Genomic DNA, 11,511 nt, shown 5'->3' on the forward strand with positions numbered 1-11,511 from the left:
CTTTCCAACCGTTGGAAGAATGCCTATAGTTAAACTCGATTTAACTAGTTGTACTCAATCAAATTGAGTCTCTACTCACCCATGCGTTGATAGGAAGGACCAAGATTGTCCCTCCGTACCCTACCAAGATAATATGCATTGCTCTGCTTTGGCAGATTCAACAACACATGTGATCAAGGTAGTGATAGGTATCACGGCACGGTAGGCATTTGAGTTGACGCGATTGAGATCTAATCTAATCGAGAGGGTGCATCTTGTACACGATTTAGATCTAATCTAATCGTTTGACACTAATTAATGACTAATTATGCATCACATACACACAAGTAATTAATTAAATTGTTTATGATTAGTCATGACCCTACTACGATCTTCTCAAGCCAATGAGAAGATCGGATGGTCAACCTAAGGTCAATAGCTTCTCAAGCTTTTCCCTTTGACCACCTTGTGTTGCTCGCACCCTCCTCGTAACTCCGTCTCGAGTGGACCTTCCACCGCTCCAATTTTGTACATTACAATTTTTAAAACTCGAGTTACATTCGAGTCTAAACTAATTTACAACAAGAATATAAAATAGAGAAAGGCATGACGCGCAGGTCGCGAATCAAATATACAACACGCACATCACATGACGGCACGCAGGCCGTATTATGAATTACAACACATTTCCAATCAGATTGGGTCTTTTGGGCCATGACTATCACAAAATAATACAAATAATACATAATTCTAAATTATGTATTTTCTATAATTTTCTGTAATTTTTTTCTACAATTTTAACAATTTTACGAGTAAAAATTTCCGACGGTCCCGTTTAGCGGTTTTCGGGCGCAATCGTGGAACGAATCCCCTTGCGGGGCCAGGGACAGCGCCCCTACCTACGATCTAACTATCGTGAGTGTCCCTAAGCGATCCTACAATGCCTTAGCCCGCTGTCCCAAAAGGTTTTGGGGTGAAACCTTGTCGTTTCAGAAAAATCTTCTTGGTAGTCGAAGCCTACAAGTGTCGAAACACTTGTGATTCGCTTCTATGAGAAAAATACCCATAAAAATCATAAAAACCATAAAAACCATAAAATTATAGAAAGTTACAGAATCTATATTTTTCATAAAAAATAAAATTAAATTGGTACTCGCTTCGCACGTGGCTCTGATACCACTGTTGGGTCTTTCGGGCTGCGAAAACCGCTTTTTTGCGTCGTGGAAACCCCGAAACCCCCGCCACCGGATCCGTGCGAAGAATAAAATTTCGAAAAACCTACGAGTACGAGTTTACAAACTCTAGATCTACATTAGAGTATGAGTTTTACCCTTGATGCGCGCCTTTCAAAAATCCCGCTCGTCCATGGTGTCGGATCTCAAGATTGTCAAAGTAGATAACCCTCTAGAAGTATCCACACGAACAAATCGATGGAGGGAGAACCTTAGAGTGTGCTAGCACTCCAAGAAGGTCTCGGCAATGGAGAGGAGAAGGAGAGAAAGAAAAGAGACCAAGCAAGAAGATGATGGAATAATACCTTGAATGAAAATGAATCCCATTCATTCACAAAGTGGCCGGCCACACATGTGTAACTCCTTCTTATTTAATGTGGCCGGCCACATTAAATTGAATGGGGATTTGTAACCTCCATTAGGTGGCACACACATGTGCTAACTATGATGATGTGGCACATCATCATTGGCCACTTAATGCCAAGTCACAAATGATGTGACATAAAGTCAAGTCAAACTTGACTCTTCCTCTTCCTCTCAAGTCAAGTCAAACTTGACTTAATCTCTCTCATGGTTGATCTAATCCAACTATTTAATTCAAGCCAATTTAATATAATGAATCTAATTCATTTAATTAAATTGATTTAATGAGTCATAATCTAAATTAGACTTATTGAACACATGAATCAACTTGAGTCCAACTCAATTAGTCCAATTAGGATTACTCTTAATCCAATTTGATTCATCACATGAATCTAATCCTCTTGGTTCATCATATGAACCTAATCTCCATCTAATTGTCCTTAGTGTGTGACCCTATAGGTTCTTGTAACATTGGCAATACCCCTAAACCCATTTAGGAGAATAAGTAATGAGCGGTATCTAGCAACACATCATTACTACCCAAGTTACAAGAATGTTGAGATCCAACATCACCTTGTGACTACTAATTGTGACTCCTCACAATATATGACAAGTGTCCTTCTATCCTAGACATCTAGATTGATCAATGTGAGGCATAGACTGTGTCATCCTCTGACCAATCTAAATCTTGATCTCCAAGTAGACTCACTAAATCAAATGAGCTCAATATCTCATATTGACTCATTTGGGCATGGCCATGCACTTCGTGGTATCACTCTATCAAGAATATCGATGTCGCTCCCATCTTATAGGAGGAATAGATCCCATCTACATCACTCACATCCCTCTGCATAATTCGTTACATACCCAGTAATCACCTTTATAGTCCACCCAATTACGGGTGACGTTTGACGAAACCAAAGTACATAACTCCTTATGTAGGGATCCATGGTGACTTCAGGTCCAAGGACTAATAGTCATACTAATAGCCACACGAGAAAGTATATGACACTCATATAACGATCCATGATACTTTCTCATGTCGGGTCATTCAGTATACATTCTCCAATGCATACCCATGTGTCAACTTGATATATCTATATCCATGACTTGTGAGATCAAGTCATCGAGTTGACCTACATGCTAGTCTTATTGAATTAACATTGTCTCTGAATGTTAATACTCGACTAGGAATGATTAAGAGTAGTGTTCCCTATATCATCTCACTATCGGTTCACCTAACCGATTGATATAGGTGAGAACCTTCTACTCAAGGACGCTATTATACTTAGTTTATTTGGCACCAATACAAGTAAGTATAATAACCAAAAACAAATGTCTTTATTTATATAAGAATATGATACAACAAGTCCATAATACAATCATCAAATGATTGGCTCTAGGTCTCTAACTAACACACACTACTTAACATTACTTTGTTTATGCTCTATGTGGTGTTCAGTGATAGAAGTGTTAGGAAATGTACATGATGACGCCTCTTATTCTACGAATAAAGGTGATGCCGCAGGAATAATTGAGAAGATGGAGTGTTATCAATTTGTTTTTGTGTTATATTTGATGAAGTATATATTGGAAATTACAAAGGAGTTATCACTTTCCCTACAACAAGGGGATCAAAATATTGTTCAAGCCATGTCCTTGGTTAGAAGTGTGAAATGTCGACTACAAGACTTCAGGGAAGATGGATGGTAGCTTATTTTGGAACAAGTTAACACATTTTGTGAATTGAATATGATTCCAATACTTGATATGGAGGACAACATGCTAACTCGTGGTCATGGTAGGTGTAAAGGGCAACTCATCACCAATTTTCATCTTTATCGTGTGGAGATTTTTTGTCAGGTATTATTTCTAAAAAACTATTTGTTTTGTTAAAGAGATTTCATTGATTATTAATGTTTTTATGGTTGCAAATTTGAATGTTAGGTTGTTGATTTAATTATACAAGAGATGAATAATCGTTTTTCAGAAGTTAGTACGGAATTGATTGGTTGCATATCATGTCTTCATCCAAGAAATTCTTTCTCTCAATTTGATGTTCACAAACTCATCCATCTTGTTGATTTTTATCCCGAGGACTTCTGTGGTACTAATTATTTATTTTTGAAAAAACTACTTATGAGTTACTTTTATAATCTGCGGGATGATCCTTACTTTTCTTCAATTGATGACTTGGGAATTCTTGCTCAGAAATTGGTTGAGACTGAAAAACATTTGGTGTTCCCATTGGTTTATCATATGATAGAGTTGACATTAGTTTTACCAATTTCAATTGCTTCGGTTGAACAAGTTTTTTCTTCAATGAAAACTGTGAAGACTGATTTACGCAATACAATGGGAGGAGATGAATGGATGAATGACAGTCTAGTTGTATACATTGAAAAGGATATTTTTTCTACAATTGAAAATGAGCAAATATTACAACATTTTCAACAAATGCAATCTTGTAGAATCCAATTGCCTCCTCTTGTACCGACTCGTCGGCCGTCGCAGACTTCTGTGCCAACCCGGAAATGAAGCTCACCTATGGAAGAAAGGTAGACTAATCTTTCCTAAACTTCTAGTTTTTTTTCTCTTGCAAGTTAGATTAAATGTTCTCAATGTTAATTTATCAAGTTATGGAGATTTCGGTCGAGTATTAAGTGGGACAAGGGAAAGGCTCTCGAGTTCTAGTCTCTTGGACTCTTGGTAAACTCTAACAATATCATTTCAATCACATTTTGTAAGTATTAGTATTACAGTCTGTCATATGATTTAAATGAGAATCCTAAGTGTTCAATAAGATTAATTGGTTGTGATTAACTTAATAGGCTAATAGCTTTTGCATGGAGAGTGTTTCATGTTGTTAGTCATCAAGTGGGTTGCAAAATGAGATATAGACCTATTTCTTATTGCTTCTGTATTGGCAGAAACATTTACTATTAAAGTGTTCTTTGTTCATCGTTGATATCTCAAAATTCTGAACCTCTTTTGTTTTGCTCTATTCTACACTATCTCTCATGAGAATTTCATACATATAGTTGGCTGCAGTTTCTTTGTGAGTGACATTCATGTTTATTTGGCTACAGTTTCTGCAGCAACGTATATTATGCAAGAGTTGGAGCCTTGGAGGGATCAACACACTTGAAATGAATAGACTAGAGCTTAACTTCTTTGTCCGTTAGATTTCAGACTTCATGTGTATAGTTTCTATAGCATCGTATATTATGCAAGAGTTGATGTAAAACTTTAATTATTAAATATTTTTATTTAGTCATAAAAAAAATATCTATACAATTTAGCCCCCATGATTTTTTTCTGGTTCCACCCCTGCCAATTATCAAGATTGGATTTGATAATTCCACATGAGGATGACTATCTTCTCTCTCAGAGCAAATGCATTACTGGACTTCTTCAAAGAGCCAAAATGGATGGAGCATGTCCAGTCTCTACACCAATTGCTATAAACAACTCTCCAACTTGATCCTCTCCTGCTTTATCTGATCCACAGATTTATCGAAGTATCAAGGCCTTACAATATGTCACTATCACACACCCTGATATTACTTTTGCGGTAAATCCTGCTTGTTAATTCATGCATGCTCAAACTGAACAAAATTGGGATAATGTAAAAAAGAATATTTCGCTATCTCAAAGGTACTATATTTTACATGGTCTTCTTTTATATCACCAATTGTCTCGAGATTTACATGCATATAGTGATGCGGATTGGGCAAGTTCTCCTGAAGATAGGCGCTCTACTAGTGGATATGCAATATTTCTTAGATGAAACCTTATCTCATGGAATTCGAAAAAGCAACCTAGGGTATCTCGTTCAAGCACTGAGGCAGAATACAAAGCTATAGAAAATACAACGTCAAAAATTATTTGGCTTCAATCACTTCTCTCTGAACTTCATCTTGCATCAAAAATTGCACCAAAAATTTGGTGTGACAATATTGGAGCAACATATCTTACAGCAAATCCAATCTTTCATGCTCGTACAAAACATATGGAAATTGATGTTCATTTTGTTCGTGAACGTGTGACAACTCAGCAGTTATCCATCTCTTATATTTTTGTTGAAGATCAAATCGCTGACATCTTTACTAAGCCACTATCTAGACAACGTTTCAATAAGCTAACAAGCAAACTTAACGTAAGAGATCTCCCGTTGAGTTTGTTGGGGGGTCAAAGAGATAAAACAGAATTATCAAAATTGACCGGATCAAATTACCAAATCAAATCATATTAGTATTTAGATTATTCTAATAAATCTATTATAATTATTCTCAGAATTATTCTGTTATTTATTAATTAGTTATTTAACCAAGTACTTTTTTGAACATTATATATTGTATTATCCTTAGGACAAATATCAATGAACAATAGATTTTATTGCTCTCGTATTATTTCTTGGTCTCCTCCTATTCTTCTTCTTACACCTCCTCCTCATCTATAAATAGAAGCGATCAAGTTACGAATCTGGATCAAGCAACCTGCTTCACTCGATCCGACTAATCACCATGGCTGGAGTTGTCATCCTTTCCGCTTTCCTCCTCGGGCTGCTCCTGCCTTCCTCCATGGACGACAACGTTCTCTACTCCGGTGACACGCTGTATAGCGGCCAGTCCCTCACCCAAGGTAGCTACAGCCTCACCATTTATTTCTTGGTCTCTTCCTATTCTTCTTCTTACACCTCCTCCTCGTCTATAAATAGAAGCGATCAAGTTGCGGATCTGGATCAAGCAACCTACTACACTAGATCCGACTAATCACCATGGCTAGAGTTGTCATCCTTTCCGCTTTCCTCCTCGACCTGCTCCTGCCTTCCTCCATGGCCGACAACTTTCTCTACTCAGGCGACACGCTATATAGCGGCCAATCCCTCACCCAAGGCAGCTACAGCCTCACCATGCAATCCGACTACAACCTCGTGAACAATCGTGGCTACAACTGCATCATCTTCATGTAGAACAATGGCAACCTCGTCATCTATAGCAACAACAATGCCATTTGGGCGAGCAACACCAGCGGACAGCAAGGCCACTTCATCCTCATCTTACAGCGCGACCGCAATGTCGTTATCTACGGCTGCCCTAGCTGGGCCACCGACACCAACACTGCCAATCCAAAGGCGTTGTGGTCGTCGAGCACGACCGGAACGACACTTCCGCTGCCCCGGTGGTGGTCGTCCCCATTGCAGACGAGACCCATAACTGGAAGATCACCATGGTGATCAATAATTAACTGTCTGTTCGACGATGAACCATCGTTCACTTTTAATTTCAACAAATAAAACGCACAAGAAGCGAGGGCGCATAAATAATTAGCTACTTCGCTAGCTACACAATTGCGTTAGCCTTCTTCTTCTTGTTTTGCACTCTTAGTTTGGTATGAATTGACGAGCTTACGTAATTTGACAAAACCCCTGAGCAATGTTCTAAGAACTAGCTACAGTACCATTGGTAAAGCAATTAACACTAAGCTCGACGATCTTGTTCGATCAGAACCTCAATACAAACTAAAGATCATATTAAAGAAAGAAAAGAACTGCAACCGTTTGACATATTTATTAATTTTCAACTATGGGTTATTATAAGGCATTTTCCTTAACAGGATGAAGATTTTAATACCTCGACTGTTTGGCGAGAGCCACTCTCATTTTCAAATTTATCGGGCGGCTCATGAAAATGGTATGTGGAATCGGAACAATCACTTTCAAAACTTAATCGATTTCGAAATTAAATATCTAAATTATTAAAAATATATATTGAAATGGGAAATAGTGGATGATCCCATTATTAGGGTGAAGACAATGGTTAAGATGCCGTGACAGTTAAAAGTCAGGAGGAGGTAATGGTCAAAGTTAAAAACTACACGTCCAGGCAGTCCACTCCTCTACACCTGGCTGACATTATGCCGATCGAATCCCAGGATTTACTCTGCCTTTTAGCCAGTTGGATCCCAAGGCTCAGTCCCCTCACTTTTCCTGAGCATCATCCCAGCCTTACTCTTGGTCGACCTCTTAACTGGTCGAACCCTAAGGGCTTAGTCCCCTCACTTCTCTTGGATACCATCCTTGTCTTAATCCCAGTCGGCTTTACGCTAATCAGACCCCCAGAGCTCAGTCTCCTCATTTCTCATTGGCAGAGCTCCCAATCTAATCTCAGTTGGCTTTACGCCGGTCAGACTCCATATGGCTTAGTCCTGTCACCATTCCAACCTTACTTCCAGTCGGCATCTTAGCTGGTCGAACCCCTAGGGGGACAACACTGTCAAGGAATTACAACAACTTGTCAGAGAATAATAGTTATTTGTTAGGGATATTCCCATACTCTGCCACATATCTACGGAACCTTCTCTATATGGAAGTCTGTCATACATCTTCTTTCACCTGATACTCCCTGACATTTGACATTCATTGATACCTTATAATTGTGGAGGTTACAAAAGATAATATAAAAAGGGAGGTCCTCTTCGTTGGTCATGTGCATGCTAGATAGAAGTCCTATTTATGTGCACACATTTACTGTTTTTCATCTTTTTTCCGCTCGGTCTCTCTTCAAACTTGAGCGTTGGAGGGCCTGCGCGAGGGACCTCTTCTCTGGTTTCCACTCTAATGCTTCTAGGTGCTTGGTATGTGGTGTTTGTAGGGTCATCGGTACTATTAGCGATCAACTCCCCCAGGTCTAGATTCCTCTCTTTGTCAACTTTCTTGCCATCATCACCGGTACCCCCATCTGGCTTAGCTTCCTGACGAAATCAAATTTAGAGTCTTCCATGGGAACACATTCACCTGCTCTAGAACATGAAAATGGAGGACACTGGTAAAATCAACGTCACTATGACACCCGAGGAATACGAATTATTCAAGGAGACCAAGATGCAAGAGGCTTCAAAAAAGCAGACTGCAAATTCTCATCTGCGCTGTGCACTTGCGACCTCAAAGGACGAGCCCTTTGCCTCAGATGAAAGGTCTAAGAGGATGCGATCAGTGACTTCCTTGGGCGTTGTATCGAGCCCCAGAGAATGTGGTAATAAAATGGAGCAATCTCAAACCTCCTCGGTTGAGAACTCACCCTCAAGGGACCTAAAGAGGGGAAAATCCCCATCCATTCAACAGATACCTGAATAACTCAGTATTCCTTTTTCCTAGGAAGTGCTAAATGAGAAGCTTCCTAGGGGTTATAAACCCTCATTTATTGGAGAGTACATAGATAATAATGACCCGGAGGATCACCTTTGAAAATTCTAGAACACTGCTCTATTGCATCAATACAGCGACACAATAAAATGTCGAGTGTTTCTAAACACTCTCCGGCTCAATGAAAAGATGGTTCGACAGTCTGCTAGTCAGATCCATTACTTGTTTCAAGAAATTTAGGAATGCTTTCCTGCACCATTTTGCTAATGACAGGAGATATCAGAAGACTAATCATAGTATGTTTGCACTCAAACAAGGGGCTACAAAGTCCTTAAGAGCGTACATTAAGCGTTTCAACCAAGTGGCTCTAGATGTCCCGCCTGCCATCTTTGAGATATTAATAAGCGTCTTCTCTCAAGGCCTGTTAGAGGGAGAATTCTTCCGAGCCCTCATCCAGAAACCTGCAAAGGACTTCGACGATTTACTGAGAAAAGTGGCTAAATACATTAATGTGGAGGAAGCTCAAGCCGCCCTGAAGAAAGAAATAAAGACACTCCAACTGGTCGGGTGGAGAGGAGGCTTCCATTGTCTCCAGCCCGTCCTAAGGACCCCAACCGAATTTTTTGCCAGTTTAAGAAGTAGGAGTGGCATAGTGGGTCGGGGTCATTTGAGCTCCTGTTAACCAATCCGCCCCATGGGAGTCCCGATATAACACTTACCACCAGCCTTGCACTCATGACACAAGAAATTGTCCCTAGTTCACTTGGGATTCTCGCTAAGCAGCTGAACTAGGCCCGCCTCCACCCGAAATCACGCCTAAACTTTTGAGACAGTAGGCTAGTAACCCTAACATCTTTGACCAACTTGCTAATCCGCCTCAAGAGAAAGAAGATTCGGGTGGCACATTAAGCGATAGAGGAAAGGAAATGAGGGAAACCTGAGAGGAGCAGAACCGGGGAAATGCCACCGTCTAGGACATTCTATAGACGTGTCCTCTACTTGGCCAGAAAATTGTGTAGTGTTGGTCGAAGATGGGCTCTCGCATCCCAACAACCACCTAGTTAGATCCCAGACCCTCACCCCTATGTGAGTTATAAGCGAATGGGGCTCCGTATCCTAATGACCACCTGGTCGAATTCAAGACTCTCATCCCAATGTGAGTTATAAGCGAGCAAGGCTCTCATATCTCAATGACCATTTGGTCAGATTCTAGACTCTCGCCCCAGTGTGAGTTATAAGTGAGCAAGACTTTCACATCTCAATAGCCATCCAGTCAGATTCTAAACTCTCACTCTAGTGCGAGTTATAAGCGACCAAAGTTCTCACGTCCCATCAGATCCCAGATTCTCACCCCTGCATGAATTATAAGCGAGTAGAACTCTCGCGTTCCAACTACCATCAGGTCAGATTCCAGACTCTTGCCCCTTGTGCGAGTTATAAGTAAGTAGGGCTCTTGCATCTCAATGACTATATGGTAGGATTCCAAATTCTCGCCCTAATATCGGTTATAAGTGAGCAAGGCTCTCGTATCTCAACGAACATCTGGTCAGATTCTAAACTCTCACCCCTGTGTAAGTTATAAGCGAGTAGGGCTCTCGTGTCTTAATGACCATCCAGTCGAATTCCAGACTTTTGCCCCAATATGAGTAATAAGCGAGCAAGGCTCTCGTGTCTCAATGACCATCTAGTTAGATTCCAAACTCTTGCCCCAGTGTGAGTTATAAGCGAGCAAGGCTCTCGTGTCCCAACCACCATTTGATCAGATTCCAAACTCTCTCCCATGTGTGAGTTATAAGCAAGTAGGGCTCTCGCGTCCCAATGACTGCTTGGTTAGATTCTAGACTCTCACCCTAGTATGAGTTATAAGCAAGCATGACTCTCGCGGCTATAACTTCCAGGTCAGGATCAAAATCTGCCTGGTTCTCATCTAAACAACCATCTGCCAGGCAGGGGTGGACCGACTGGGGAGGCTGAGGGAGGCTTCAGGCCACCCCCCCAAGCCTAGCTGCCATCCACTAGACATCACCGGACGACAAGAAAGTTTCCACACAGAGTAAGAGGATGAGGAGGCTTCAGCCTCCCCCACCTGCCGGTGTAGCCGTGTCGGCCCTGTGGGCTATGGCGGTGTGTTGTGCGTCGGTGCTGCTACGGCGCTAGGCTTGTGCGTTGTGTGGCTGTGGCCCTGTGCCACTGTGCGGCTCGACCAAGCGGGTGTGCTGCCACTGTCGGAGAAGACGGAGAAGACAGAGTGTTTTTTTTTCATTTCCTTACCATTTTTAATTAAACAATATGAGTGGGGCCCAAGGTTAAATAAATTAAATAATAAAAAAACAAAAATCATTAAAGACGAACAATGAATTTGTAAATATGCATTTTTTTATTTTCTTTGCCCCCATCGCTGCTGCTTCGCAAACGGCGAAAACCCTAAGGGCTAAGACCCTAACTTCTTCCAGTTCCTCTCCCACTTAACTCTTCTCCAACTCCAAGGCTCTAGAGTTTATGGCTCCAAGCTTCCAACCAAGTCTCCAACTCCAAGTGTGGTAGTCGGTGCCTCGGTGGAGTCGCGCTGTCGCGGTCTCTCTCGTGGACAACCAGGCAGCAAGCGCTAGGTAGCGACAGTAGTCTGAACTCTGAAGTCTCCATTCTCCAACCGGCAACCGAGTCTCTAAATCCAAGGCTCCAAGCTCCAACACCATTTCTTCATAAGGTTAGAACTTAGATTTGCTGTGTTTTAAATTTTTTTATTATTTGATTTTTTTTGGAAATGTACAGAATACCATATTACCATTG

The 11,511-nt window shown here is 40.9% G+C and overlaps 1 pseudogene; it reads left to right on the plus strand.

Annotated features, from left to right (window-relative positions):
• The first annotated feature begins 6,354 nt into the window (after positions 1-6,354).
• Positions 6,355-6,824, plus strand: LOC122039674 (annotated as a pseudogene).
• Positions 6,825-11,511: the final 4,687 nt, after the last annotated feature.

Source organism: Zingiber officinale, chromosome 2A (assembly GCF_018446385.1).
Source record: "Zingiber officinale cultivar Zhangliang chromosome 2A, Zo_v1.1, whole genome shotgun sequence".
Taxonomy (NCBI): Eukaryota; Viridiplantae; Streptophyta; class Magnoliopsida; order Zingiberales; family Zingiberaceae; genus Zingiber; species Zingiber officinale.